General features: G+C 46.4%; 13 non-coding genes across 13 annotated transcripts; all 13 read left to right on the top strand.

Moving 5' to 3' along the window:
- Positions 1-1,091: 1,091 nt before the first annotated feature.
- Positions 1,092-1,282, top strand: LOC142270985 (U2 spliceosomal RNA). Its single transcript, XR_012736178.1, has one exon. It is a non-coding gene; the product is annotated as a U2 spliceosomal RNA (small nuclear RNA).
- Positions 1,283-2,669: 1,387 nt separating this feature from the next.
- On the top strand, positions 2,670-2,860 carry LOC142270983 (U2 spliceosomal RNA). Its single transcript, XR_012736177.1, has one exon. It is a non-coding gene; the product is annotated as a U2 spliceosomal RNA (small nuclear RNA).
- A 1,387-nt stretch (positions 2,861-4,247) lies between these two features.
- LOC142270982 (U2 spliceosomal RNA) lies at positions 4,248-4,438 on the top strand. The gene has a single exon (XR_012736176.1). It is a non-coding gene; the product is annotated as a U2 spliceosomal RNA (small nuclear RNA).
- A 1,387-nt stretch (positions 4,439-5,825) lies between these two features.
- Positions 5,826-6,016, top strand: LOC142270981 (U2 spliceosomal RNA). Its single transcript, XR_012736175.1, has one exon. It is a non-coding gene; the product is annotated as a U2 spliceosomal RNA (small nuclear RNA).
- A 1,387-nt stretch (positions 6,017-7,403) lies between these two features.
- Positions 7,404-7,594, top strand: LOC142270980 (U2 spliceosomal RNA). Its single transcript, XR_012736174.1, has one exon. It is a non-coding gene; the product is annotated as a U2 spliceosomal RNA (small nuclear RNA).
- Positions 7,595-8,981: 1,387 nt separating this feature from the next.
- Positions 8,982-9,172, top strand: LOC142270979 (U2 spliceosomal RNA). Its single transcript, XR_012736173.1, has one exon. It is a non-coding gene; the product is annotated as a U2 spliceosomal RNA (small nuclear RNA).
- A 1,387-nt stretch (positions 9,173-10,559) lies between these two features.
- Positions 10,560-10,750, top strand: LOC142270977 (U2 spliceosomal RNA). Its single transcript, XR_012736172.1, has one exon. It is a non-coding gene; the product is annotated as a U2 spliceosomal RNA (small nuclear RNA).
- Positions 10,751-12,137: 1,387 nt separating this feature from the next.
- On the top strand, positions 12,138-12,328 carry LOC142270976 (U2 spliceosomal RNA). The gene has a single exon (XR_012736171.1). It is a non-coding gene; the product is annotated as a U2 spliceosomal RNA (small nuclear RNA).
- A 1,387-nt stretch (positions 12,329-13,715) lies between these two features.
- Positions 13,716-13,906, top strand: LOC142271024 (U2 spliceosomal RNA). The gene has a single exon (XR_012736214.1). It is a non-coding gene; the product is annotated as a U2 spliceosomal RNA (small nuclear RNA).
- Positions 13,907-15,293: 1,387 nt separating this feature from the next.
- On the top strand, positions 15,294-15,484 carry LOC142271012 (U2 spliceosomal RNA). The gene has a single exon (XR_012736203.1). It is a non-coding gene; the product is annotated as a U2 spliceosomal RNA (small nuclear RNA).
- Positions 15,485-16,871: 1,387 nt separating this feature from the next.
- On the top strand, positions 16,872-17,062 carry LOC142271000 (U2 spliceosomal RNA). The gene has a single exon (XR_012736192.1). It is a non-coding gene; the product is annotated as a U2 spliceosomal RNA (small nuclear RNA).
- A 1,387-nt stretch (positions 17,063-18,449) lies between these two features.
- LOC142270988 (U2 spliceosomal RNA) lies at positions 18,450-18,640 on the top strand. The gene has a single exon (XR_012736181.1). It is a non-coding gene; the product is annotated as a U2 spliceosomal RNA (small nuclear RNA).
- Positions 18,641-20,027: 1,387 nt separating this feature from the next.
- LOC142270974 (U2 spliceosomal RNA) lies at positions 20,028-20,218 on the top strand. Its single transcript, XR_012736170.1, has one exon. It is a non-coding gene; the product is annotated as a U2 spliceosomal RNA (small nuclear RNA).
- The last annotated feature ends 1,216 nt before the right edge of the window (positions 20,219-21,434 follow it).

Below are 21,434 nucleotides of genomic sequence, written 5' to 3'. Positions count from 1 at the left end.
CCTGCTGCTGCAGTGACCACAGGTGTGATAACATCTAGAATTGGCATCTGGTGCGATCTCTCCGCTTCCACTCCAAAGAAAGTTACCTGTTTATTCCTATCATGCATTGGTTTTTGGGGTTTTCTTTGAGTAATGATGATCTCTTTAGTAGTCTGTTGGCGCCCTCTCCTGGAGGAATAGTTTGCTTGCTCTTGGACATTCTAAAAGAGAGGTCATGATAGACATTGAGCTTCTGAGCTCAATTGGGGACAGTCATGGGTGATGAATGTTTGCAACCTACTGCGAAGCCTCATACCGCAATATAAGGAACGTCAAATACTAAGAAAGGGCGGCCTATGAAAGAATTACTACTTTCAATAAGTACACTTAAACGGCTAATTGGGAATAGAAAAACTGTAAAAAGCCCTCTGAGAAAGCCCCCCTCTAACCTTTGATAGTAAGCTTTTCTGTAGTCTGCCTGTTGATGTATTTTCCGTTTGAACTGTGCACAACATGAAGAGACGGAACACTGGCGGCTTGTCACAATGCCCCCCGATGACATCACAATAGCGCTGCTGCCTAGAAAACAAGCTGCGCAGAAGAAGTTGTTCTTTGGGTGGGAGGGTGGGCTAGTGGAAGGAGGGGGCAATCTCTTTTTTTCCCGGGTGGTAGGGGGATGACAGGAGAAGGGAAGCGGGTGGTGAGAAAGGTACAGAGGGCAGGGTTTGGGGGCTGGGAAGGAAAGGGAAAAGATTAGGGTTTGGGGATGATGAAAGGGCTTTCTACGGGTAAGGATGGCAAAGGGTGGCAGTGACGGAAAGTCAGGCAACCTGTCCTGTCCGTCTTTTTGTATCGTGAATTGGAAAGACTGCAAGGGGGAGGGGAGTTGCTTGCGCCCTAAAGGAGGAGTTATTCAGATTCATTGCAGTGGGCGGTGGCTGCAAAACGCACCATTCTTCTTGTTTTGGCTCTGCAAAGCAGCCTTTTCAAGGGTTGGCTTGGGTGACAAAATGTCTTGTGTAGGCGTGGGTTTGTCTCCCTCTCGCTCTCTCTCCCTAAGATGTGTCCGGCATAGGCCAGGGTGCCACTCGAGGCCCAAACCAATTCTGGTTATCGCTTCTCGGCCTTTTGGCTAAGATCAAGTGTAGTATCTGTTCTTATCAGTTTAATATCTGATACGTCCCCTATCTGGGGACCATATATTAAATGGATTTTTAGAACAGGGAGATGGAAAAAGAGCTTGCTCTGTCCACTCCACGCATTGACCTGGTATTGCAGTACCTCCAGGAACGGTGCACCCCTTCTTAACCCAGTTTCCAAAAGCAGAACTCAATTCACCTGATTCATATTAGCCCGATTTAATGAATTGGAAGAAAGCATACGTCTTCATATGCACCTCAATTTGGCCCATTCACTTTTCACACTTCCTCCTTTTGTTTTTTATCTTTCACACTTTTGACTTTCTTTATTCATCCAAATAGCAAACTCATCACCACTCAACCTGACCAACTCGGCTATGTCCCCGTGCTGCAGTTCTCTGTCTTATCTAGATCATTTGCAATTGAATGGAATAGATCCCTTTTGGACAAAGTGGATTCACCTGCTGCTGCAGTGACCACAGGTGTGATAACATCTAGAATTGGCATCTGGTGCGATCTCTCCGCTTCCACTCCAAAGAAAGTTACCTGTTTATTCCTATCATGCATTGGTTTTTGGGGTTTTCTTTGAGTAATGATGATCTCTTTAGTAGTCTGTTGGCGCCCTCTCCTGGAGGAATAGTTTGCTTGCTCTTGGACATTCTAAAAGAGAGGTCATGATAGACATTGAGCTTCTGAGCTCAATTGGGGACAGTCATGGGTGATGAATGTTTGCAACCTACTGCGAAGCCTCATACCGCAATATAAGGAACGTCAAATACTAAGAAAGGGCGGCCTATGAAAGAATTACTACTTTCAATAAGTACACTTAAACGGCTAATTGGGAATAGAAAAACTGTAAAAAGCCCTCTGAGAAAGCCCCCCTCTAACCTTTGATAGTAAGCTTTTCTGTAGTCTGCCTGTTGATGTATTTTCCGTTTGAACTGTGCACAACATGAAGAGACGGAACACTGGCGGCTTGTCACAATGCCCCCCGATGACATCACAATAGCGCTGCTGCCTAGAAAACAAGCTGCGCAGAAGAAGTTGTTCTTTGGGTGGGAGGGTGGGCTAGTGGAAGGAGGGGGCAATCTCTTTTTTTCCCGGGTGGTAGGGGGATGACAGGAGAAGGGAAGCGGGTGGTGAGAAAGGTACAGAGGGCAGGGTTTGGGGGCTGGGAAGGAAAGGGAAAAGATTAGGGTTTGGGGATGATGAAAGGGCTTTCTACGGGTAAGGATGGCAAAGGGTGGCAGTGACGGAAAGTCAGGCAACCTGTCCTGTCCGTCTTTTTGTATCGTGAATTGGAAAGACTGCAAGGGGGAGGGGAGTTGCTTGCGCCCTAAAGGAGGAGTTATTCAGATTCATTGCAGTGGGCGGCGGCTGCAAAACGCACCATTCTTCTTGTTTTGGCTCTGCAAAGCAGCCTTTTCAAGGGTTGGCTTGGGTGACAAAATGTCTTGTGTAGGCGTGGGTTTGTCTCCCTCTCGCTCTCTCTCCCTAAGATGTGTCCGGCATAGGCCAGGGTGCCACTCGAGGCCCAAACCAATTCTGGTTATCGCTTCTCGGCCTTTTGGCTAAGATCAAGTGTAGTATCTGTTCTTATCAGTTTAATATCTGATACGTCCCCTATCTGGGGACCATATATTAAATGGATTTTTAGAACAGGGAGATGGAAAAAGAGCTTGCTCTGTCCACTCCACGCATTGACCTGGTATTGCAGTACCTCCAGGAACGGTGCACCCCTTCTTAACCCAGTTTCCAAAAGCAGAACTCAATTCACCTGATTCATATTAGCCCGATTTAATGAATTGGAAGAAAGCATACGTCTTCATATGCACCTCAATTTGGCCCATTCACTTTTCACACTTCCTCCTTTTGTTTTTTATCTTTCACACTTTTGACTTTCTTTATTCATCCAAATAGCAAACTCATCACCACTCAACCTGACCAACTCGGCTATGTCCCCGTGCTGCAGTTCTCTGTCTTATCTAGATCATTTGCAATTGAATGGAATAGATCCCTTTTGGACAAAGTGGATTCACCTGCTGCTGCAGTGACCACAGGTGTGATAACATCTAGAATTGGCATCTGGTGCGATCTCTCCGCTTCCACTCCAAAGAAAGTTACCTGTTTATTCCTATCATGCATTGGTTTTTGGGGTTTTCTTTGAGTAATGATGATCTCTTTAGTAGTCTGTTGGCGCCCTCTCCTGGAGGAATAGTTTGCTTGCTCTTGGACATTCTAAAAGAGAGGTCATGATAGACATTGAGCTTCTGAGCTCAATTGGGGACAGTCATGGGTGATGAATGTTTGCAACCTACTGCGAAGCCTCATACCGCAATATAAGGAACGTCAAATACTAAGAAAGGGCGGCCTATGAAAGAATTACTACTTTCAATAAGTACACTTAAACGGCTAATTGGGAATAGAAAAACTGTAAAAAGCCCTCTGAGAAAGCCCCCCTCTAACCTTTGATAGTAAGCTTTTCTGTAGTCTGCCTGTTGATGTATTTTCCGTTTGAACTGTGCACAACATGAAGAGACGGAACACTGGCGGCTTGTCACAATGCCCCCCGATGACATCACAATAGCGCTGCTGCCTAGAAAACAAGCTGCGCAGAAGAAGTTGTTCTTTGGGTGGGAGGGTGGGCTAGTGGAAGGAGGGGGCAATCTCTTTTTTTCCCGGGTGGTAGGGGGATGACAGGAGAAGGGAAGCGGGTGGTGAGAAAGGTACAGAGGGCAGGGTTTGGGGGCTGGGAAGGAAAGGGAAAAGATTAGGGTTTGGGGATGATGAAAGGGCTTTCTACGGGTAAGGATGGCAAAGGGTGGCAGTGACGGAAAGTCAGGCAACCTGTCCTGTCCGTCTTTTTGTATCGTGAATTGGAAAGACTGCAAGGGGGAGGGGAGTTGCTTGCGCCCTAAAGGAGGAGTTATTCAGATTCATTGCAGTGGGCGGCGGCTGCAAAACGCACCATTCTTCTTGTTTTGGCTCTGCAAAGCAGCCTTTTCAAGGGTTGGCTTGGGTGACAAAATGTCTTGTGTAGGCGTGGGTTTGTCTCCCTCTCGCTCTCTCTCCCTAAGATGTGTCCGGCATAGGCCAGGGTGCCACTCGAGGCCCAAACCAATTCTGGTTATCGCTTCTCGGCCTTTTGGCTAAGATCAAGTGTAGTATCTGTTCTTATCAGTTTAATATCTGATACGTCCCCTATCTGGGGACCATATATTAAATGGATTTTTAGAACAGGGAGATGGAAAAAGAGCTTGCTCTGTCCACTCCACGCATTGACCTGGTATTGCAGTACCTCCAGGAACGGTGCACCCCTTCTTAACCCAGTTTCCAAAAGCAGAACTCAATTCACCTGATTCATATTAGCCCGATTTAATGAATTGGAAGAAAGCATACGTCTTCATATGCACCTCAATTTGGCCCATTCACTTTTCACACTTCCTCCTTTTGTTTTTTATCTTTCACACTTTTGACTTTCTTTATTCATCCAAATAGCAAACTCATCACCACTCAACCTGACCAACTCGGCTATGTCCCCGTGCTGCAGTTCTCTGTCTTATCTAGATCATTTGCAATTGAATGGAATAGATCCCTTTTGGACAAAGTGGATTCACCTGCTGCTGCAGTGACCACAGGTGTGATAACATCTAGAATTGGCATCTGGTGCGATCTCTCCGCTTCCACTCCAAAGAAAGTTACCTGTTTATTCCTATCATGCATTGGTTTTTGGGGTTTTCTTTGAGTAATGATGATCTCTTTAGTAGTCTGTTGGCGCCCTCTCCTGGAGGAATAGTTTGCTTGCTCTTGGACATTCTAAAAGAGAGGTCATGATAGACATTGAGCTTCTGAGCTCAATTGGGGACAGTCATGGGTGATGAATGTTTGCAACCTACTGCGAAGCCTCATACCGCAATATAAGGAACGTCAAATACTAAGAAAGGGCGGCCTATGAAAGAATTACTACTTTCAATAAGTACACTTAAACGGCTAATTGGGAATAGAAAAACTGTAAAAAGCCCTCTGAGAAAGCCCCCCTCTAACCTTTGATAGTAAGCTTTTCTGTAGTCTGCCTGTTGATGTATTTTCCGTTTGAACTGTGCACAACATGAAGAGACGGAACACTGGCGGCTTGTCACAATGCCCCCCGATGACATCACAATAGCGCTGCTGCCTAGAAAACAAGCTGCGCAGAAGAAGTTGTTCTTTGGGTGGGAGGGTGGGCTAGTGGAAGGAGGGGGCAATCTCTTTTTTTCCCGGGTGGTAGGGGGATGACAGGAGAAGGGAAGCGGGTGGTGAGAAAGGTACAGAGGGCAGGGTTTGGGGGCTGGGAAGGAAAGGGAAAAGATTAGGGTTTGGGGATGATGAAAGGGCTTTCTACGGGTAAGGATGGCAAAGGGTGGCAGTGACGGAAAGTCAGGCAACCTGTCCTGTCCGTCTTTTTGTATCGTGAATTGGAAAGACTGCAAGGGGGAGGGGAGTTGCTTGCGCCCTAAAGGAGGAGTTATTCAGATTCATTGCAGTGGGCGGCGGCTGCAAAACGCACCATTCTTCTTGTTTTGGCTCTGCAAAGCAGCCTTTTCAAGGGTTGGCTTGGGTGACAAAATGTCTTGTGTAGGCGTGGGTTTGTCTCCCTCTCGCTCTCTCTCCCTAAGATGTGTCCGGCATAGGCCAGGGTGCCACTCGAGGCCCAAACCAATTCTGGTTATCGCTTCTCGGCCTTTTGGCTAAGATCAAGTGTAGTATCTGTTCTTATCAGTTTAATATCTGATACGTCCCCTATCTGGGGACCATATATTAAATGGATTTTTAGAACAGGGAGATGGAAAAAGAGCTTGCTCTGTCCACTCCACGCATTGACCTGGTATTGCAGTACCTCCAGGAACGGTGCACCCCTTCTTAACCCAGTTTCCAAAAGCAGAACTCAATTCACCTGATTCATATTAGCCCGATTTAATGAATTGGAAGAAAGCATACGTCTTCATATGCACCTCAATTTGGCCCATTCACTTTTCACACTTCCTCCTTTTGTTTTTTATCTTTCACACTTTTGACTTTCTTTATTCATCCAAATAGCAAACTCATCACCACTCAACCTGACCAACTCGGCTATGTCCCCGTGCTGCAGTTCTCTGTCTTATCTAGATCATTTGCAATTGAATGGAATAGATCCCTTTTGGACAAAGTGGATTCACCTGCTGCTGCAGTGACCACAGGTGTGATAACATCTAGAATTGGCATCTGGTGCGATCTCTCCGCTTCCACTCCAAAGAAAGTTACCTGTTTATTCCTATCATGCATTGGTTTTTGGGGTTTTCTTTGAGTAATGATGATCTCTTTAGTAGTCTGTTGGCGCCCTCTCCTGGAGGAATAGTTTGCTTGCTCTTGGACATTCTAAAAGAGAGGTCATGATAGACATTGAGCTTCTGAGCTCAATTGGGGACAGTCATGGGTGATGAATGTTTGCAACCTACTGCGAAGCCTCATACCGCAATATAAGGAACGTCAAATACTAAGAAAGGGCGGCCTATGAAAGAATTACTACTTTCAATAAGTACACTTAAACGGCTAATTGGGAATAGAAAAACTGTAAAAAGCCCTCTGAGAAAGCCCCCCTCTAACCTTTGATAGTAAGCTTTTCTGTAGTCTGCCTGTTGATGTATTTTCCGTTTGAACTGTGCACAACATGAAGAGACGGAACACTGGCGGCTTGTCACAATGCCCCCCGATGACATCACAATAGCGCTGCTGCCTAGAAAACAAGCTGCGCAGAAGAAGTTGTTCTTTGGGTGGGAGGGTGGGCTAGTGGAAGGAGGGGGCAATCTCTTTTTTTCCCGGGTGGTAGGGGGATGACAGGAGAAGGGAAGCGGGTGGTGAGAAAGGTACAGAGGGCAGGGTTTGGGGGCTGGGAAGGAAAGGGAAAAGATTAGGGTTTGGGGATGATGAAAGGGCTTTCTACGGGTAAGGATGGCAAAGGGTGGCAGTGACGGAAAGTCAGGCAACCTGTCCTGTCCGTCTTTTTGTATCGTGAATTGGAAAGACTGCAAGGGGGAGGGGAGTTGCTTGCGCCCTAAAGGAGGAGTTATTCAGATTCATTGCAGTGGGCGGCGGCTGCAAAACGCACCATTCTTCTTGTTTTGGCTCTGCAAAGCAGCCTTTTCAAGGGTTGGCTTGGGTGACAAAATGTCTTGTGTAGGCGTGGGTTTGTCTCCCTCTCGCTCTCTCTCCCTAAGATGTGTCCGGCATAGGCCAGGGTGCCACTCGAGGCCCAAACCAATTCTGGTTATCGCTTCTCGGCCTTTTGGCTAAGATCAAGTGTAGTATCTGTTCTTATCAGTTTAATATCTGATACGTCCCCTATCTGGGGACCATATATTAAATGGATTTTTAGAACAGGGAGATGGAAAAAGAGCTTGCTCTGTCCACTCCACGCATTGACCTGGTATTGCAGTACCTCCAGGAACGGTGCACCCCTTCTTAACCCAGTTTCCAAAAGCAGAACTCAATTCACCTGATTCATATTAGCCCGATTTAATGAATTGGAAGAAAGCATACGTCTTCATATGCACCTCAATTTGGCCCATTCACTTTTCACACTTCCTCCTTTTGTTTTTTATCTTTCACACTTTTGACTTTCTTTATTCATCCAAATAGCAAACTCATCACCACTCAACCTGACCAACTCGGCTATGTCCCCGTGCTGCAGTTCTCTGTCTTATCTAGATCATTTGCAATTGAATGGAATAGATCCCTTTTGGACAAAGTGGATTCACCTGCTGCTGCAGTGACCACAGGTGTGATAACATCTAGAATTGGCATCTGGTGCGATCTCTCCGCTTCCACTCCAAAGAAAGTTACCTGTTTATTCCTATCATGCATTGGTTTTTGGGGTTTTCTTTGAGTAATGATGATCTCTTTAGTAGTCTGTTGGCGCCCTCTCCTGGAGGAATAGTTTGCTTGCTCTTGGACATTCTAAAAGAGAGGTCATGATAGACATTGAGCTTCTGAGCTCAATTGGGGACAGTCATGGGTGATGAATGTTTGCAACCTACTGCGAAGCCTCATACCGCAATATAAGGAACGTCAAATACTAAGAAAGGGCGGCCTATGAAAGAATTACTACTTTCAATAAGTACACTTAAACGGCTAATTGGGAATAGAAAAACTGTAAAAAGCCCTCTGAGAAAGCCCCCCTCTAACCTTTGATAGTAAGCTTTTCTGTAGTCTGCCTGTTGATGTATTTTCCGTTTGAACTGTGCACAACATGAAGAGACGGAACACTGGCGGCTTGTCACAATGCCCCCCGATGACATCACAATAGCGCTGCTGCCTAGAAAACAAGCTGCGCAGAAGAAGTTGTTCTTTGGGTGGGAGGGTGGGCTAGTGGAAGGAGGGGGCAATCTCTTTTTTTCCCGGGTGGTAGGGGGATGACAGGAGAAGGGAAGCGGGTGGTGAGAAAGGTACAGAGGGCAGGGTTTGGGGGCTGGGAAGGAAAGGGAAAAGATTAGGGTTTGGGGATGATGAAAGGGCTTTCTACGGGTAAGGATGGCAAAGGGTGGCAGTGACGGAAAGTCAGGCAACCTGTCCTGTCCGTCTTTTTGTATCGTGAATTGGAAAGACTGCAAGGGGGAGGGGAGTTGCTTGCGCCCTAAAGGAGGAGTTATTCAGATTCATTGCAGTGGGCGGCGGCTGCAAAACGCACCATTCTTCTTGTTTTGGCTCTGCAAAGCAGCCTTTTCAAGGGTTGGCTTGGGTGACAAAATGTCTTGTGTAGGCGTGGGTTTGTCTCCCTCTCGCTCTCTCTCCCTAAGATGTGTCCGGCATAGGCCAGGGTGCCACTCGAGGCCCAAACCAATTCTGGTTATCGCTTCTCGGCCTTTTGGCTAAGATCAAGTGTAGTATCTGTTCTTATCAGTTTAATATCTGATACGTCCCCTATCTGGGGACCATATATTAAATGGATTTTTAGAACAGGGAGATGGAAAAAGAGCTTGCTCTGTCCACTCCACGCATTGACCTGGTATTGCAGTACCTCCAGGAACGGTGCACCCCTTCTTAACCCAGTTTCCAAAAGCAGAACTCAATTCACCTGATTCATATTAGCCCGATTTAATGAATTGGAAGAAAGCATACGTCTTCATATGCACCTCAATTTGGCCCATTCACTTTTCACACTTCCTCCTTTTGTTTTTTATCTTTCACACTTTTGACTTTCTTTATTCATCCAAATAGCAAACTCATCACCACTCAACCTGACCAACTCGGCTATGTCCCCGTGCTGCAGTTCTCTGTCTTATCTAGATCATTTGCAATTGAATGGAATAGATCCCTTTTGGACAAAGTGGATTCACCTGCTGCTGCAGTGACCACAGGTGTGATAACATCTAGAATTGGCATCTGGTGCGATCTCTCCGCTTCCACTCCAAAGAAAGTTACCTGTTTATTCCTATCATGCATTGGTTTTTGGGGTTTTCTTTGAGTAATGATGATCTCTTTAGTAGTCTGTTGGCGCCCTCTCCTGGAGGAATAGTTTGCTTGCTCTTGGACATTCTAAAAGAGAGGTCATGATAGACATTGAGCTTCTGAGCTCAATTGGGGACAGTCATGGGTGATGAATGTTTGCAACCTACTGCGAAGCCTCATACCGCAATATAAGGAACGTCAAATACTAAGAAAGGGCGGCCTATGAAAGAATTACTACTTTCAATAAGTACACTTAAACGGCTAATTGGGAATAGAAAAACTGTAAAAAGCCCTCTGAGAAAGCCCCCCTCTAACCTTTGATAGTAAGCTTTTCTGTAGTCTGCCTGTTGATGTATTTTCCGTTTGAACTGTGCACAACATGAAGAGACGGAACACTGGCGGCTTGTCACAATGCCCCCCGATGACATCACAATAGCGCTGCTGCCTAGAAAACAAGCTGCGCAGAAGAAGTTGTTCTTTGGGTGGGAGGGTGGGCTAGTGGAAGGAGGGGGCAATCTCTTTTTTTCCCGGGTGGTAGGGGGATGACAGGAGAAGGGAAGCGGGTGGTGAGAAAGGTACAGAGGGCAGGGTTTGGGGGCTGGGAAGGAAAGGGAAAAGATTAGGGTTTGGGGATGATGAAAGGGCTTTCTACGGGTAAGGATGGCAAAGGGTGGCAGTGACGGAAAGTCAGGCAACCTGTCCTGTCCGTCTTTTTGTATCGTGAATTGGAAAGACTGCAAGGGGGAGGGGAGTTGCTTGCGCCCTAAAGGAGGAGTTATTCAGATTCATTGCAGTGGGCGGCGGCTGCAAAACGCACCATTCTTCTTGTTTTGGCTCTGCAAAGCAGCCTTTTCAAGGGTTGGCTTGGGTGACAAAATGTCTTGTGTAGGCGTGGGTTTGTCTCCCTCTCGCTCTCTCTCCCTAAGATGTGTCCGGCATAGGCCAGGGTGCCACTCGAGGCCCAAACCAATTCTGGTTATCGCTTCTCGGCCTTTTGGCTAAGATCAAGTGTAGTATCTGTTCTTATCAGTTTAATATCTGATACGTCCCCTATCTGGGGACCATATATTAAATGGATTTTTAGAACAGGGAGATGGAAAAAGAGCTTGCTCTGTCCACTCCACGCATTGACCTGGTATTGCAGTACCTCCAGGAACGGTGCACCCCTTCTTAACCCAGTTTCCAAAAGCAGAACTCAATTCACCTGATTCATATTAGCCCGATTTAATGAATTGGAAGAAAGCATACGTCTTCATATGCACCTCAATTTGGCCCATTCACTTTTCACACTTCCTCCTTTTGTTTTTTATCTTTCACACTTTTGACTTTCTTTATTCATCCAAATAGCAAACTCATCACCACTCAACCTGACCAACTCGGCTATGTCCCCGTGCTGCAGTTCTCTGTCTTATCTAGATCATTTGCAATTGAATGGAATAGATCCCTTTTGGACAAAGTGGATTCACCTGCTGCTGCAGTGACCACAGGTGTGATAACATCTAGAATTGGCATCTGGTGCGATCTCTCCGCTTCCACTCCAAAGAAAGTTACCTGTTTATTCCTATCATGCATTGGTTTTTGGGGTTTTCTTTGAGTAATGATGATCTCTTTAGTAGTCTGTTGGCGCCCTCTCCTGGAGGAATAGTTTGCTTGCTCTTGGACATTCTAAAAGAGAGGTCATGATAGACATTGAGCTTCTGAGCTCAATTGGGGACAGTCATGGGTGATGAATGTTTGCAACCTACTGCGAAGCCTCATACCGCAATATAAGGAACGTCAAATACTAAGAAAGGGCGGCCTATGAAAGAATTACTACTTTCAATAAGTACACTTAAACGGCTAATTGGGAATAGAAAAACTGTAAAAAGCCCTCTGAGAAAGCCCCCCTCTAACCTTTGATAGTAAGCTTTTCTGTAGTCTGCCTGTTGATGTATTTTCCGTTTGAACTGTGCACAACATGAAGAGACGGAACACTGGCGGCTTGTCACAATGCCCCCCGATGACATCACAATAGCGCTGCTGCCTAGAAAACAAGCTGCGCAGAAGAAGTTGTTCTTTGGGTGGGAGGGTGGGCTAGTGGAAGGAGGGGGCAATCTCTTTTTTTCCCGGGTGGTAGGGGGATGACAGGAGAAGGGAAGCGGGTGGTGAGAAAGGTACAGAGGGCAGGGTTTGGGGGCTGGGAAGGAAAGGGAAAAGATTAGGGTTTGGGGATGATGAAAGGGCTTTCTACGGGTAAGGATGGCAAAGGGTGGCAGTGACGGAAAGTCAGGCAACCTGTCCTGTCCGTCTTTTTGTATCGTGAATTGGAAAGACTGCAAGGGGGAGGGGAGTTGCTTGCGCCCTAAAGGAGGAGTTATTCAGATTCATTGCAGTGGGCGGCGGCTGCAAAACGCACCATTCTTCTTGTTTTGGCTCTGCAAAGCAGCCTTTTCAAGGGTTGGCTTGGGTGACAAAATGTCTTGTGTAGGCGTGGGTTTGTCTCCCTCTCGCTCTCTCTCCCTAAGATGTGTCCGGCATAGGCCAGGGTGCCACTCGAGGCCCAAACCAATTCTGGTTATCGCTTCTCGGCCTTTTGGCTAAGATCAAGTGTAGTATCTGTTCTTATCAGTTTAATATCTGATACGTCCCCTATCTGGGGACCATATATTAAATGGATTTTTAGAACAGGGAGATGGAAAAAGAGCTTGCTCTGTCCACTCCACGCATTGACCTGGTATTGCAGTACCTCCAGGAACGGTGCACCCCTTCTTAACCCAGTTTCCAAAAGCAGAACTCAATTCACCTGATTCATATTAGCCCGATTTAATGAATTGGAAGAAAGCATACGTCTTCATATGCACCTCAATTTGGCCCATTCACTTTTCACACTTCCTCCTTTTGTTTTTTATCTTTCACACTTTTGACTTTCTTTATTCATCCAAATAGCAAACTCATCACCACTCAACCTGACCAACTCGGCTATGTCCCCGTGCTGCAGTTCTCTGTCTTATCTAGATCATTTGCAATTGAATGGAATAGATCCCTTTTGGACAAAGTGGATTCACCTGCTGCTGCAGTGACCACAGGTGTGATAACATCTAGAATTGGCATCTGGTGCGATCTCTCCGCTTCCACTCCAAAGAAAGTTACCTGTTTATTCCTATCATGCATTGGTTTTTGGGGTTTTCTTTGAGTAATGATGATCTCTTTAGTAGTCTGTTGGCGCCCTCTCCTGGAGGAATAGTTTGCTTGCTCTTGGACATTCTAAAAGAGAGGTCATGATAGACATTGAGCTTCTGAGCTCAATTGGGGACAGTCATGGGTGATGAATGTTTGCAACCTACTGCGAAGCCTCATACCGCAATATAAGGAACGTCAAATACTAAGAAAGGGCGGCCTATGAAAGAATTACTACTTTCAATAAGTACACTTAAACGGCTAATTGGGAATAGAAAAACTGTAAAAAGCCCTCTGAGAAAGCCCCCCTCTAACCTTTGATAGTAAGCTTTTCTGTAGTCTGCCTGTTGATGTATTTTCCGTTTGAACTGTGCACAACATGAAGAGACGGAACACTGGCGGCTTGTCACAATGCCCCCCGATGACATCACAATAGCGCTGCTGCCTAGAAAACAAGCTGCGCAGAAGAAGTTGTTCTTTGGGTGGGAGGGTGGGCTAGTGGAAGGAGGGGGCAATCTCTTTTTTTCCCGGGTGGTAGGGGGATGACAGGAGAAGGGAAGCGGGTGGTGAGAAAGGTACAGAGGGCAGGGTTTGGGGGCTGGGAAGGAAAGGGAAAAGATTAGGGTTTGGGGATGATGAAAGGGCTTTCTACGGGTAAGGATGGCAAAGGGTGGCAGTGACGGAAAGTCAGGCAACCTGTCCTGTCCGTCTTTTTGTATCGTGAATTGGAAAGACTGCAAGGGGGAGGGGAGTTGCTTGCGCCCTAAAGGAGGAGTTATTCAGATTCATTGCAGTGGGCGGCGGCTGCAAAACGCACCATTCTTCTTGTTTTGGCTCTGCAAAGCAGCCTTTTCAAGGGTTGGCTTGGGTGACAAAATGTCTTGTGTAGGCGTGGGTTTGTCTCCCTCTCGCTCTCTCTCCCTAAGATGTGTCCGGCATAGGCCAGGGTGCCACTCGAGGCCCAAACCAATTCTGGTTATCGCTTCTCGGCCTTTTGGCTAAGATCAAGTGTAGTATCTGTTCTTATCAGTTTAATATCTGATACGTCCCCTATCTGGGGACCATATATTAAATGGATTTTTAGAACAGGGAGATGGAAAAAGAGCTTGCTCTGTCCACTCCACGCATTGACCTGGTATTGCAGTACCTCCAGGAACGGTGCACCCCTTCTTAACCCAGTTTCCAAAAGCAGAACTCAATTCACCTGATTCATATTAGCCCGATTTAATGAATTGGAAGAAAGCATACGTCTTCATATGCACCTCAATTTGGCCCATTCACTTTTCACACTTCCTCCTTTTGTTTTTTATCTTTCACACTTTTGACTTTCTTTATTCATCCAAATAGCAAACTCATCACCACTCAACCTGACCAACTCGGCTATGTCCCCGTGCTGCAGTTCTCTGTCTTATCTAGATCATTTGCAATTGAATGGAATAGATCCCTTTTGGACAAAGTGGATTCACCTGCTGCTGCAGTGACCACAGGTGTGATAACATCTAGAATTGGCATCTGGTGCGATCTCTCCGCTTCCACTCCAAAGAAAGTTACCTGTTTATTCCTATCATGCATTGGTTTTTGGGGTTTTCTTTGAGTAATGATGATCTCTTTAGTAGTCTGTTGGCGCCCTCTCCTGGAGGAATAGTTTGCTTGCTCTTGGACATTCTAAAAGAGAGGTCATGATAGACATTGAGCTTCTGAGCTCAATTGGGGACAGTCATGGGTGATGAATGTTTGCAACCTACTGCGAAGCCTCATACCGCAATATAAGGAACGTCAAATACTAAGAAAGGGCGGCCTATGAAAGAATTACTACTTTCAATAAGTACACTTAAACGGCTAATTGGGAATAGAAAAACTGTAAAAAGCCCTCTGAGAAAGCCCCCCTCTAACCTTTGATAGTAAGCTTTTCTGTAGTCTGCCTGTTGATGTATTTTCCGTTTGAACTGTGCACAACATGAAGAGACGGAACACTGGCGGCTTGTCACAATGCCCCCCGATGACATCACAATAGCGCTGCTGCCTAGAAAACAAGCTGCGCAGAAGAAGTTGTTCTTTGGGTGGGAGGGTGGGCTAGTGGAAGGAGGGGGCAATCTCTTTTTTTCCCGGGTGGTAGGGGGATGACAGGAGAAGGGAAGCGGGTGGTGAGAAAGGTACAGAGGGCAGGGTTTGGGGGCTGGGAAGGAAAGGGAAAAGATTAGGGTTTGGGGATGATGAAAGGGCTTTCTACGGGTAAGGATGGCAAAGGGTGGCAGTGACGGAAAGTCAGGCAACCTGTCCTGTCCGTCTTTTTGTATCGTGAATTGGAAAGACTGCAAGGGGGAGGGGAGTTGCTTGCGCCCTAAAGGAGGAGTTATTCAGATTCATTGCAGTGGGCGGCGGCTGCAAAACGCACCATTCTTCTTGTTTTGGCTCTGCAAAGCAGCCTTTTCAAGGGTTGGCTTGGGTGACAAAATGTCTTGTGTAGGCGTGGGTTTGTCTCCCTCTCGCTCTCTCTCCCTAAGATGTGTCCGGCATAGGCCAGGGTGCCACTCGAGGCCCAAACCAATTCTGGTTATCGCTTCTCGGCCTTTTGGCTAAGATCAAGTGTAGTATCTGTTCTTATCAGTTTAATATCTGATACGTCCCCTATCTGGGGACCATATATTAAATGGATTTTTAGAACAGGGAGATGGAAAAAGAGCTTGCTCTGTCCACTCCACGCATTGACCTGGTATTGCAGTACCTCCAGGAACGGTGCACCCCTTCTTAACCCAGTTTCCAAAAGCAGAACTCAATTCACCTGATTCATATTAGCCCGATTTAATGAATTGGAAGAAAGCATACGTCTTCATATGCACCTCAATTTGGCCCATTCATTTTTCACACTTCCTCCTTTTGTTTTTTATCTTTCACACTTTTGACTTTCTTTATTCATCCAAATAGCAAACTCATCACCACTCAACCTGACCAACTCGGCTATGTCCCCGTGCTGCAGTTCTCTGTCTTATCTAGATCATTTGCAATTGAATGGAATAGATCCCTTTTGGACAAAGTGGATTCACCTGCTGCTGCAGTGACCACAGGTGTGATAACATCTAGAATTGGCATCTGGTGCGATCTCTCCGCTTCCACTCCAAAGAAAGTTACCTGTTTATTCCTATCATGCATTGGTTTTTGGGGTTTTCTTTGAGTAATGATGATCTCTTTAGTAGTCTGTTGGCGCCCTCTCCTGGAGGAATAGTTTGCTTGCTCTTGGACATTCTAAAAGAGAGGTCATGATAGACATTGAGCTTCTGAGCTCAATTGGGGACAGTCATGGGTGATGAATGTTTGCAACCTACTGCGAAGCCTCATACCGCAATATAAGGAACGTCAAATACTAAGAAAGGGCGGCCTATGAAAGAATTACTACTTTCAATAAGTACACTTAAACGGCTAATTGGGAATAGAAAAACTGTAAAAAGCCCTCTGAGAAAGCCCCCCTCTAACCTTTGATAGTAAGCTTTTCTGTAGTCTGCCTGTTGATGTATTTTCCGTTTGAACTGTGCACAACATGAAGAGACGGAACACTGGCGGCTTGTCACAATGCCCCCCGATGACATCACAATAGCGCTGCTGCCTAGAAAACAAGCTGCGCAGAAGAAGTTGTTCTTTGGGTGGGAGGGTGGGCTAGTGGAAGGAGGGGGCAATCTCTTTTTTTCCCGGGTGGTAGGGGGATGACAGGAGAAGGGAAGCGGGTGGTGAGAAAGGTACAGAGGGCAGGGTTTGGGGGCTGGGAAGGAAAGGGAAAAGATTAGGGTTTGGGGATGATGAAAGGGCTTTCTACGGGTAAGGATGGCAAAGGGTGGCAGTGACGGAAAGTCAGGCAACCTGTCCTGTCCGTCTTTTTGTATCGTGAATTGGAAAGACTGCAAGGGGGAGGGGAGTTGCTTGCGCCCTAAAGGAGGAGTTATTCAGATTCATTGCAGTGGGCGGCGGCTGCAAAACGCACCATTCTTCTTGTTTTGGCTCTGCAAAGCAGCCTTTTCAAGGGTTGGCTTGGGTGACAAAATGTCTTGTGTAGGCGTGGGTTTGTCTCCCTCTCGCTCTCTCTCCCTAAGATGTGTCCGGCATAGGCCAGGGTGCCACTCGAGGCCCAAACCAATTCTGGTTATCGCTTCTCGGCCTTTTGGCTAAGATCAAGTGTAGTATCTGTTCTTATCAGTTTAATATCTGATACGTCCCCTATCTGGGGACCATATATTAAATGGATTTTTAGAACAGGGAGATGGAAAAAGAGCTTGCTCTGTCCACTCCACGCATTGACCTGGTATTGCAGTACCTCCAGGAACGGTGCACCCCTTCTTAACCCAGTTTCCAAAAGCAGAACTCAATTCACCTGATTCATATTAGCCCGATTTAATGAATTGGAAGAAAGCATACGTCTTCATATGCACCTCAATTTGGCCCATTCACTTTTCACACTTCCTCCTTTTGTTTTTTATCTTTCACACTTTTGACTTTCTTTATTCATCCAAATAGCAAACTCATCACCACTCAACCTGACCAACTCGGCTATGTCCCCGTGCTGCAGTTCTCTGTCTTATCTAGATCATTTGCAATTGAATGGAATAGATCCCTTTTGGACAAAGTGGATTCACCTGCTGCTGCAGTGACCACAGGTGTGATAACATCTAGAATTGGCATCTGGTGCGATCTCTCCGCTTCCACTCCAAAGAAAGTTACCTGTTTATTCCTATCATGCATTGGTTTTTGGGGTTTTCTTTGAGTAATGATGATCTCTTTAGTAGTCTGTTGGCGCCCTCTCCTGGAGGAATAGTTTGCTTGCTCTTGGACATTCTAAAAGAGAGGTCATGATAGACATTGAGCTTCTGAGCTCAATTGGGGACAGTCATGGGTGATGAATGTTTGCAACCTACTGCGAAGCCTCATACCGCAATATAAGGAACGTCAAATACTAAGAAAGGGCGGCCTATGAAAGAATTACTACTTTCAATAAGTACACTTAAACGGCTAATTGGGAATAGAAAAACTGTAAAAAGCCCTCTGAGAAAGCCCCCCTCTAACCTTTGATAGTAAGCTTTTCTGTAGTCTGCCTGTTGATGTATTTTCCGTTTGAACTGTGCACAACATGAAGAGACGGAACACTGGCGGCTTGTCACAATGCCCCCCGATGACATCACAATAGCGCTGCTGCCTAGAAAACAAGCTGCGCAGAAGAAGTTGTTCTTTGGGTGGGAGGGTGGGCTAGTGGAAGGAGGGGGCAATCTCTTTTTTTCCCGGGTGGTAGGGGGATGACAGGAGAAGGGAAGCGGGTGGTGAGAAAGGTACAGAGGGCAGGGTTTGGGGGCTGGGAAGGAAAGGGAAAAGATTAGGGTTTGGGGATGATGAAAGGGCTTTCTACGGGTAAGGATGGCAAAGGGTGGCAGTGACGGAAAGTCAGGCAACCTGTCCTGTCCGTCTTTTTGTATCGTGAATTGGAAAGACTGCAAGGGGGAGGGGAGTTGCTTGCGCCCTAAAGGAGGAGTTATTCAGATTCATTGCAGTGGGCGGCGGCTGCAAAACGCACCATTCTTCTTGTTTTGGCTCTGCAAAGCAGCCTTTTCAAGGGTTGGCTTGGGTGACAAAATGTCTTGTGTAGGCGTGGGTTTGTCTCCCTCTCGCTCTCTCTCCCTAAGATGTGTCCGGCATAGGCCAGGGTGCCACTCGAGGCCCAAACCAATTCTGGTTATCGCTTCTCGGCCTTTTGGCTAAGATCAAGTGTAGTATCTGTTCTTATCAGTTTAATATCTGATACGTCCCCTATCTGGGGACCATATATTAAATGGATTTTTAGAACAGGGAGATGGAAAAAGAGCTTGCTCTGTCCACTCCACGCATTGACCTGGTATTGCAGTACCTCCAGGAACGGTGCACCCCTTCTTAACCCAGTTTCCAAAAGCAGAACTCAATTCACCTGATTCATATTAGCCCGATTTAATGAATTGGAAGAAAGCATACGTCTTCATATGCACCTCAATTTGGCCCATTCACTTTTCACACTTCCTCCTTTTGTTTTTTATCTTTCACACTTTTGACTTTCTTTATTCATCCAAATAGCAAACTCATCACCACTCAACCTGACCAACTCGGCTATGTCCCCGTGCTGCAGTTCTCTGTCTTATCTAGATCATTTGCAATTGAATGGAATAGATCCCTTTTGGACAAAGTGGATTCACCTGCTGCTGCAGTGACCACAGGTGTGATAACATCTAGAATTGGCATCTGGTGCGATCTCTCCGCTTCCACTCCAAAGAAAGTTACCTGTTTATTCCTATCATGCATTGGTTTTTGGGGTTTTCTTTGAGTAATGATGATCTCTTTAGTAGTCTGTTGGCGCCCTCTCCTGGAGGAATAGTTTGCTTGCTCTTGGACATTCTAAAAGAGAGGTCATGATAGACATTGAGCTTCTGAGCTCAATTGGGGACAGTCATGGGTGATGAATGTTTGCAACCTACTGCGAAGCCTCATACCGCAATATAAGGAACGTCAAATACTAAGAAAGGGCGGCCTATGAAAGAATTACTACTTTCAATAAGTACACTTAAACGGCTAATTGGGAATAGAAAAACTGTAAAAAGCCCTCTGAGAAAGCCCCCCTCTAACCTTTGATAGTAAGCTTTTCTGTAGTCTGCCTGTTGATGTATTTTCCGTTTGAACTGTGCACAACATGAAGAGACGGAACACTGGCGGCTTGTCACAATGCCCCCCGATGACATCACAATAGCGCTGCTGCCTAGAAAACAAGCTGCGCAGAAGAAGTTGTTCTTTGGGTGGGAGGGTGGGCTAGTGGAAGGAGGGGGCAATCTCTTTTTTTCCCGGGTGGTAGGGGGATGACAGGAGAAGGGAAGCGGGTGGTGAGAAAGGTACAGAGGGCAGGGTTTGGGGGCTGGGAAGGAAAGGGAAAAGATTAGGGTTTGGGGATGATGAAAGGGCTTTCTACGGGTAAGGATGGCAAAGGGTGGCAGTGACGGAAAGTCAGGCAACCTGTCCTGTCCGTCTTTTTGTATCGTGAATTGGAAAGACTGCAAGGGGGAGGGGAGTTGCTTGCGCCCTAAAGGAGGAGTTATTCAGATTCATTGCAGTGGGCGGCGGCTGCAAAACGCACCATTCTTCTTGTTTTGGCTCTGCAAAGCAGCCTTTTCAAGGGTTGGCTTGGGTGACAAAATGTCTTGTGTAGGCGTGGGTTTGTCTCCCTCTCGCTCTCTCTCCCTAAGATGTGTCCGGCATAGGCCAGGGTGCCACTCGAGGCCCAAACCAATTCTGGTTATCGCTTCTCGGCCTTTTGGCTAAGATCAAGTGTAGTATCTGTTCTTATCAGTTTAATATCTGATACGTCCCCTATCTGGGGACCATATATTAAATGGATTTTTAGAACAGGGAGATGGAAAAAGAGCTTGCTCTGTCCACTCCACGCATTGACCTGGTATTGCAGTACCTCCAGGAACGGTGCACCCCTTCTTAACCCAGTTTCCAAAAGCAGAACTCAATTCACCTGATTCATATTAGCCCGATTTAATGAATTGGAAGAAAGCATACGTCTTCATATGCACCTCAATTTGGCCCATTCACTTTTCACACTTCCTCCTTTTGTTTTTTATCTTTCACACTTTTGACTTTCTTTATTCATCCAAATAGCAAACTCATCACCACTCAACCTGACCAACTCGGCTATGTCCCCGTGCTGCAGTTCTCTGTCTTATCTAGATCATTTGCAATTGAATGGAATAGATCCCTTTTGGACAAAGTGGATTCACCTGCTGCTGCAGTGACCACAGGTGTGATAACATCTAGAATTGGCATCTGGTGCGATCTCTCCGCTTCCACTCCAAAGAAAGTTACCTGTTTATTCCTATCATGCATTGGTTTTTGGGGTTTTCTTTGAGTAATGATGATCTCTTTAGTAGTCTGTTGGCGCCCTCTCCTGGAGGAATAGTTTGCTTGCTCTTGGACATTCTAAAAGAGAGGTCATGATAGACATTGAGCTTCTGAGCTCAATTGGGGACAGTCATGGGTGATGAATGTTTGCAACCTACTGCGAAGCCTCATACCGCAATATAAGGAACGTCAAATACTAAGAAAGGGCGGCCTATGAAAGAATTACTACTTTCAATAAGTACACTTAAACGGCTAATTGGGAATAGAAAAACTGTAAAAAGCCCTCTGAGAAAGCCCCCCTCTAACCTTTGATAGTAAGCTTTTCTGTAGTCTGCCTGTTGATGTATTTTCCGTTTGAACTGTGCACAACATGAAGAGACGGAACACTGGCGGCTTGTCACAATGCCCCCCGATGACATCACAATAGCGCTGCTGCCTAGAAAACAAGCTGCGCAGAAGAAGTTGTTCTTTGGGTGGGAGGGTGGGCTAGTGGAAGGAGGGGGCAATCTCTTTTTTTCCCGGGTGGTAGGGGGATGACAGGAGAAGGGAAGCGGGTGGTGAGAAAGGTACAGAGGGCAGGGTTTGGGGGCTGGGAAGGAAAGGGAAAAGATTAGGGTTTGGGGATGATGAAAGGGCTTTCTACGGGTAAGGATGGCAAAGGGTGGCAGTGACGGAAAGTCAGGCAACCTGTCCTGTCCGTCTTTTTGTATCGTGAATTGGAAAGACTGCAAGGGGGAGGGGAGTTGCTTGCGCCCTAAAGGAGGAGTTATTCAGATTCATTGCAGTGGGCGGCGGCTG

This window comes from Anomaloglossus baeobatrachus, unplaced genomic scaffold (genome assembly GCF_048569485.1).
Source record: "Anomaloglossus baeobatrachus isolate aAnoBae1 unplaced genomic scaffold, aAnoBae1.hap1 Scaffold_3335, whole genome shotgun sequence".
NCBI classification, from domain to species: domain Eukaryota; kingdom Metazoa; phylum Chordata; class Amphibia; order Anura; family Aromobatidae; genus Anomaloglossus; species Anomaloglossus baeobatrachus.
The sequence above is the reverse complement of the archived record's forward strand: the minus strand, read 5'-3'. Positions and strand labels throughout refer to the sequence as shown.